This window comes from Lonchura striata, chromosome 1, assembly GCF_050655825.1.
Source record: "Lonchura striata isolate lonStrDom1 chromosome 1, ASM5065582v1, whole genome shotgun sequence".
NCBI classification, from domain to species: domain Eukaryota; kingdom Metazoa; phylum Chordata; class Aves; order Passeriformes; family Estrildidae; genus Lonchura; species Lonchura striata.
In genome coordinates this window covers 62,527,812-62,536,354 of record NC_140703.1, presented here as the reverse complement: position 1 = coordinate 62,536,354, position 8,543 = coordinate 62,527,812, and positions in this window count along the sequence as shown.

Genomic DNA, 8,543 nt, shown 5'->3' with positions numbered 1-8,543 from the left:
TACTGCAGTGATGTCAAACACTGAATTGCAGTCTTGGTCAATGGTAGGAGGTCTCTGTCCCTTTCTTTTCCCCCACTTTTCTTTTTGTGTTCTTCCAGATCACATTCAGACTTCACATACCCCTTCCTGCCCATGAAGGATGTGCTTTCTTAGTACTTTGGATTCAGCCTTTGTACAGGAAAGGTGCCATAATGACCTTCTCTGGTACTCTCAAATGCCTGCAGGCTTTTCTGGTCCCTGCAGTTTTATCTGCTCTGGGTTAGCAGAGGTGGGTTTTGTTCACTTGAATAGAATACCTCTCTGTGTCTGTAAGAAGAGCTTGTTGTTTCTGGCATGCTGCTGGAGCCAGTGTTTTGTGTAGCTTTTAGCTTTCTCATTGTCTTGATTTGGGGTGGTAGTTACTGAAAGTTTTTGGTTTTTTTACAGTGTTATTAAGAAAAAAAGTCCTACTGCTCAGTCTTTGTGACTCACTTTAGATAAAAATATTCCAGTGACAACCTTCACACTTAGGAAATTTTATTTTTTATCTTTCTTCTTTTATAACTTAGCTACTGAAAATGTAGTTGTAGGCGTCTAGTTTAAATTCAGTTCCCTTGGGCTTTGCTGGTTTTTGTTTGTTTTAAACCCATCTCACCTACTGAGCTAGAAGAGTGGAGAGAGGGAAAAAAAAATCAAGACTACTCATTTGTGGAGGTGCAGCTTAGGCAATTTAGGCTTGCCTGTGAACAAAATCCTTTGTGATACAGCACAGCTGGTTCGGTGAGGGTAAGGAAAACAAGTGATGTGTGCTTTTCTAATCTGTGTGATTCCTTGGTCAGTGAGGGCTTTTGCAACTGATTTTACGTGTTGATGTTGCAATCCTTGCACTGAAAGCACGGGAGAGGGGGTGATTTGATTAGCCCTGCACCAAAGGGAGGTGCTGTCCCTGCTGCCAACACTGGTCCTCTGTGTAACAACTTGGTGTCCCTCGGGTTTCCCCTTGTTCCTGTGACTGCTAATCCAAGTCATGTGGTGCAGTCATTATTCAGAATGACAGTCATGCAGTCCTAGCAGATCTTAGATGTTTGAAAAATGCTGAGGAATAAATACAGGCTCTTTGTGCTGGTTGTTCTGTCAAAGGCAGAAGTCTGCACTGGAATGCTACATTCCCCAAGCTGTCTATCCAGCATACTGCATTGTTCTGACTATCTGTGAAAGCAAAAAACAATTGGAGAAAGTTCATGAGGACTAGAAAGAAAACAAGTATGAGTTCAGGAGGATCTCAGGCCCTACACAGGCTCATCAGCTTCACCTTTACCCCAGAGAAGGTGGAACAAATAAGCCTAGAAACTATTTCCAGACGTAATAAAGAAGTTACAGAACAATAGAGTGGTAGAGGGTTGGAGGGGGCCTTAACAATCAAGTGGTTCCAACCCTCTGCCATGGCAGAGAGGCCTTCCACTAGACCATGTTGCTCAAAGCACCATCTAAGCCGGACTTGATCATTTCCAGGGATGGAGCATTCACAGCTCTTCTGTGCAAACTATTCTAATGCACACCACCCACACAGTCAAGAATTTCTTCCTAGTATCTATCATACAAGAAGGTGTTTGGGTTTAGCCAGCAGTTTTATGAAGGAGGAATGCTTTATGGATTGGCTAGTCTTTTACAGAGAGATTACTTGCTAGATTGGCTGAGGAGAGGGATATTGCTCATTGTAAATTGACAAGGTTTTAGATGCTGTGTCCTATGGAATACTTATTGGTGAGGTACAGACTGGGTAGGTGGATGATGAGGTAGATTGAACACTTGCTGAAGTGCCAGGCTGAAAGGGCTGTGATCAGTCACCAGCAGGTTGAAAGAAGTGATCCTTTCTCTCTGTTCAGCACTGGTGAGATCCATCTGGAGTGCTGGGTCCTGTGCTTGGCTGCCCAGTGTGGTAGAGACATGGACATAGTGCAAATCTAGTGCAGGGCCACAAAGATGATGAAGGGATTGGAGCATCTTCGTTATGGGGAGAAGCTGAGAGTGTCTGGAGAAAGTTCAGGGGGCTTTTATCCATGTGGATAGACACCTGATGGGGGTAGCAAAGGTGTAGTCAGGATTTCCTCTGTAAGTGCCCAAGACAAGACTTGACAAAAGCACCCCTAATGGAAGGAAATACAGGAAATTTATTTTAAATATCTGAAGAAATGTTTTTACTGTGAGAGGGGTCAAACACCGTCACAGATTGCTCAGAGATGTTGTGGCATGTCCATCCTTGGGGATATATTCAGAACCTGACAGGATGCAGCCCTGAGCAGGCTGCTGTGGGTGAGAGTTGGGAGGGATGATCTCCAGAGGTGCTCACCAGCCTCAGCTGTGCTGGGACTGTGCAGGCTGAAGTGGATGTGCTGCTCAGATTTGCTTGTTGGTGCAAAACACTTGCTGTGAAGGCACTGTCCCTAATGAAATGACAGAGCAGACAGATTCTATGGGCTGCCCTGCCTGCACAAGGCTGATGGACTGCATCAAGTATTGAAGAGAAGGTCCAAGCTCAGCACCCACGACAGCTGACACGACTCCATTGCCTACATTTGTCCCTAGTGTTTGCCCTTGTGCAACCTTGAACTGCAGCTCTGTGCATCAATTTGCAGAGAGGGATGCTAAATCCAACACTTTAACTCTCCCTGCAGTGCAATTTGAGATGGATGAATGAAAAATGCTGTGTAAGTGTTGGGTTTTGCTGTTACTTGGTGAGGTGAAAAAGAGTCGTGTTGGTCTGGGTATTCACTGGCATAGTCTGGGAGTGCTCAATACCTGAAAGAAACTCCCACTCTCCCTACTCTTCATTACTCTTCTGGCTTATGTTGTGTGACTCTCTTCCTAAATTGTCCTCTGATTTCTAAATATACCCTTCAGGGGGTGGCTCCTGTTTGGCAAGGCAGCTTTCTTGGCAGGGCATAATTTTTCCATCTTTTTTGTATACATAAAGGAAGCTGTATAGACTATGCATGAGCATGGGCTCTTGTATGAAAGCAATACCAACTCAGTAAAATAAAACTTTGTGTGCTGAGGAGTATCTGACATATTGAAACCCCTAAGTTGTCATAGGAGCAGTTGTTTTGGGTGAGGGGAAATCCAGGGTAGATTTAATTTTATTTCAAGTTTACTAAAAGTCTTAATGAAAACACTGGTATGGGTACTTGTTGGGGAAAGAGAAACAAGAAATTGGAAGCAGTGCAATTTGTAATTGGAGGGAAACAACAAGTTTGTTTTCTATTTGTCACAGCAAGTGAGTTGTTAAACCTACTTCCCTCTCCAGTCTCACCATCTTGCTTTCTAAACACAGGCTGATGTGCTTGAATGATGTAAGTATACCATTGGCATTGGGGAAGATGAAAGAAAATTGCACCAATGTTTGTCTATACTGATCCACACTCTCTTGACTAGTGGATATCTGTTCAGAGCTGGGTGCCTTTTGAATTCTATTTCCTTGGCAAACAGGTGGGGTGAAATAACTAGATTTCCCACTGGATTGACTCATGGATGGATCTGGGCAAAAAGGATATTTTTTCAGTTCCAGAAATTACTGAAACATGCCGAAGTACACCTGTTTATGATAATTTCAAAAGACATTTCTTTCTTATTTTTGTCCAGAGTATAACATTTGTGAAACACTGGTTTTAGGTTGGTGAAAACTGTGATTTCACTTGGGACAAAAGCATTCTGTTTCTGTTAAATAAATAGAAATGATGAAACCAGAGCAGATCTTCCTCAGTGTGGGAGAAGGTAACTCCCCACTCCCAGGCTCCCAAGAGAGGCCTGCTTTAGTGGCCCTCTTGGAGCATGCAGGACTGGCTGATCCCATCTCCTGCCTCTCTGTGGCTCCACTTGGCCAGAATGTGTCTCCTGGTGGAGAGAGAACCAGGATGCTTTGCTGAGGGGCTGCATCTCTCGGCTGGGAGGCTAGACCTCTGCAAAATGGACTTTAAAAAAACAAAGCCAGAGGATGCTGAAGAGAGGCAAGGTGCTGGTTGGAGTATTCTTGGTCAGGGACCCATGGAGGCTTCATGTCTTTGTGATGCCCATCTTCTGAGCAAGTACTTTTATTAATTTTCTTGTTAATCAAAGCTGTCTGCTTCCTCACCTCCTCCTCCTCCTCTTCCTCCTCCTCCTCCTCCTCCTCCTCCTCCTCCTTCTCCTGCTCCTTCTCTGCTGGGGATAGAAAGTTTAGTCCATGCTCTCTCTCATTTGCTGGAGCTACTAAGTAAACCCAACCTGAATAGGAAAATAGCAGTGGGATTACTTAAAACCACATTTCTCAGCAAGTTCATGGTTTGTAAAACTCTTAATTCTGCTGTGCTTAAATTTAAACCCTCTTTATTTTCTTTTGGGCCCTTAGCAAAGAGATTTTGACTTTCAAGGGCAAGATGTCAGTATTGTACCAGGCAACACTGGAGGGAAGCTGATTGCATCATATAGTGGCCAAATGTTATTGCAGATTTCCAAAAGTAGAGCTGTTCTCCCCACCCTTCTAAAATTCATTCTGAATTTTGGTGCCTGTCTGGTCTTTTGTGTTTTTAGGTGATACTGTTGATAGATATTTTCTCACAAGAGAGAATGAAATTTGTCTGCCCTTGCACCATGGAGAGAAAATAACAATATGGGAAAAAGAATCTTCTTTTATTGTCATCTGGTTTCATGGCCAGGAGCACAATTTCCATCTCAGTTTCAGATGACCCTTTCAGAGCTGGTGTCTGAGCTTCTGTGACACCTGAGAAAACCCCAAGGTGACCAGAATCAAAGTCTGGTGCTCTCCAAGAACAAAGGTGTGTGGAGGGAGCAACATTTAGCTTCCTGCATGTATTTATTTTTTAAAGTGGACATAAACAGTATTTGGGTATTGTAGTTGAACATATATATTGGTAAAATAAAGTAGATTTCCAATATTTATGAGATTCATATCCTCATGTTGGTGGTTCCAGGATCATGCCAGGCAGGAACCCCCATACTCTTTGCCTGCAGGAGTGCTCCTCACTTTCCATCATGGAAAATACTGGGGGAACCCTGGCATAAGCATCTTGCTGGCGCCTCTGCTATGCAGTCAGGTGTGGCATAAAAGCAGCAGTAATGTGAAAAGTGAGTCTCCTCTTTGGGAAATGACTGATTCATTGTCATTAAAGTTAGAGGCAACATAGAGCACAGACTGTTCTGGGTGGAGGATTACAAGATTCTGTTGGGATTTAGAAATGGAAATACATGCAGGATTTCCTTTAAAAAGCCATGTACTTGAGTAGTTGTTTTGTTGCTACACTAAAAACTAAAATCCTTAGGCTAGTGGGCCACTTTGTGAATTTTTGGGGTGTTTTGGCTTACCCTGCATCACATCAATAGTGCCACATCAAGTTCTAAAAATACAGCTCTATATTGGAGATTCTTGATGAGGGTGCTGCAATGGTGTTCTTAATTGAAGTACCACAGAATGCACAGATAAAAAAAGTGAGGGTAAGTCACCTGTGGAGGAAAATGCAGGCTACTGGTACCTACCTCCTGCCACTCTGGTTCAAGGGGACAAGAGCACTGGCTGCATGCAAGCAGCTCAAGGTTTTGGTGGAAGTGCAGGTGATTATGCTCCATCCCATTAAGCAAAGCAAGCCATCAGCCCACTGACCCATCTGTGTCTCAAGGCCAAGTCAACATCCCTCTGACCCACTTTGAATTTACCACTTAATTCATCTTCTCCAGTGCTATAAATAATTCAGCCCAAGGCAGTCAATGGTAATAAATAGGACAATAAACCTGGTGCTGCAGTGAAGGCTACAAAGAGAGCAACACTTTTAATTGACTGTTGCACAGTGACTGGGGAAAGCAGAGAAAACTCACTCAAAGCACTGCACACAAACATCACCAATGAGCACAAGTTCTTTGATGGCTTTGAAGTTTCCTGGAGTAATTCAGCCCTCGTCAAAGCACCACGTCTCACATAATGTTGGGGATTTGAACCAGGAGATTATGTGTGATTCCAAAGTCTTCACACAAACAAATTTAACCTTGTGGGACCACTGTGAAGGTCCTGTTTTATTTCTGGTAGAGTCTCTCCTTGGTCTCCTTCCTTCCCTCTGCCCCCATGAGAGCCTGATAAAAGCCAAAGGCTGTTGGTGGGGACAGTTCTTGCTGCCGAGCCCTGTGCTTAGACTGCTGCACAAGACGCCCTCAGTTAAAAGATGCCTTCTTTACACTGTTAGTCGAGTGTCCTTACTGCCTCAGTGAGAGACAAAAGCAGGAGTGACATCAGTGGCTTCACAAGAGGTTGCCCTGGTGACATCAGCTGTTCAAAAGCTGTCCAAAAAGCTGCTCGTCCTGCTCATCACTGACTGCCACCAACACTCCTGGTCTCGAGGGAAATGAATTGTTCTGTCCTTTGGGCTACCAAACAGGAGCAGCAATGAAAGCAGGAATGAGTCTTCAGAGTTTGGAAAGGGTAACACATCCCTAGGATGCTGTGTGAACTTGCACATGTCTGAGCGTGGAAAATAACCAGGCATGAAGGAAGCTGGGTCTTCTTGGCAACAAAGCAGAGACACAGCATCCTCCCTGTGGTTCTGGGGAGATGTGCTTAAAGCTTCCTGTCTCACTAGAGCTGCAGTTGCAGCGTCTGAAGAACATCCCATGTGCTGGGATTTTCTGCTCCCTGATGAATTAGGCACAGAGCTTTAGAGTCACTGTTTTTGATGTGTGCCTATATTTAGTTTAATTTTAATGGTCTGCTAGACTTCTCTGTAGTTAGCTAACAAGATCTGGTTCAATAGGTTACTGTGCTATATCTGTGTCCAGTTTGACTCACAGCTATGAGAAAAACTGGGACTAGGGAGTCTTGGAGCCTGTATTTGTACACTGCTTTTTCTGCACTGCTCCCAGAGCAGATATGTCTCTGCTCTTTTCCCTGATCCCATCCAAGCATGGAGTCCCAGCATGACTCATGGGAAAGGCCTGTTTAATTTTATAAGCCTGGGATTTCTGCTTAGGGTCACAGGTGGTGGGGATGTAACTGGAGAGGAGCTGAGATCCAGCAAAAACACTCTTAGCTATTAACAGCTCCAGGGAGTAATGACAGAAAAGGCTTCTCCAGCCTGCATCTCATGCTCCTCTGGGAACTGGGATTGCTGAGTAGTCTGAAATTCTGTCACCTGCAGCAGCATCTTGGCCACGACTAAGAGAAGCATTATAGGGTATGATGTGGAAGAGGAGGGGAGGGAAAACAAGAAGATGACACAGCCTCCAGGGCAAGACCAGCTCTGATAGATGGCTTTGGGAATGTGTTGCCCTATTAAGGGCAAGTGAATGAGAGAGCAATCACTTATAAATACCCACTATATCTTGGAAGAAAAGACACAAGAGACAGTTGTACAACCAGCCATCAGCTTCTGGACTCAAGAAGATGCTGTTGACAGCAGCAGCATCTAAATATGCATCTGAATCCCTAAACTCCAGCAGTAAGCATCAAAAGGGTTAACTATTATAAAACCGTAGCTTGGCAGTGTATCTTTCCACTGAAAGTCACTGAAGGAGAGAGTTTCACTCTGGCCCATGTAGTTGAGTTCATTTCACTTGGAGGTCTTTCTAAATTCAGACCAGCATCCTCCCAAGACAGTGTGGATGTTTTCTTATAGCTTTTTCAAATTAGCATTAAAAAGTGCTGTACCTGAAGCCATTTTGCTCAACTGATATTAGCTGCTTTCCAAAAAAGAGAGTAAGGTTGCATCCCACCTAATCCTGGTAAAGTGAGACAGTTTTCTCTTTCTCCATGGTTTTAGCTGCACACCCTTCATTATTGCTTCAGCTACATGTAGCAGTACATCAGAGGAGGGGCATAAATTCAGCAGGCGAACAGGGACAAAGGGTCATGGAAGCAGACCTTGGCAGATAATCTGATGCATGGACCTGCTCAGTACCTGGGTGGGTAATACATCACTGCTGCTGCAGAGAGAGAAGCCACCCTCTACTGCAGCTGAAATGGAAACCCCTGCAGTAACAGAGTTTGTCCCAGGGATGGAGGTGGAGGGGGAGGTAGATATGGGAGGGTCAGCTGTAGGTACTTGCAAGTGGATGGATGGAGGAGGCAGTGCCTCTGCAATTTTTTCACTCAGGTGAAGCTAATCCCTAAAATTTCCTCCTGATCCCAGCTAGAGACACTAAATTCAGTATTGATCTTCAAATAATTTGCTGCCCTCAGTGGATGAGGTTTGGCTTCCAGAAAGTAGGACCTGTTTCTCTTTGGGACAGAAAACCTCAGTGTAAGAAACCAACTCCCTGAAAGAAGCCATTAGCCTGGTCCTTTCTCCCTAACAAAGCAAGTGTCACACTTTGTGTTTTGTATGTAGGAGGTATGCTCAACTCGCATACACCTTCAGGGGACAGTGTGTGTTCCTTTGAGGACCTTGACCTTGAACTCCTAACAGAGCTGCTTTGGCTCTCTAAACAAGGGTTCCTTCTTTTGCTTGTGAGTGTTATGACCTTAGAGCTCTTGCATTTATGGGTTCTCAGAAATTAAGCTGGTGATTGCTCTGTCAGCACCATTGTAG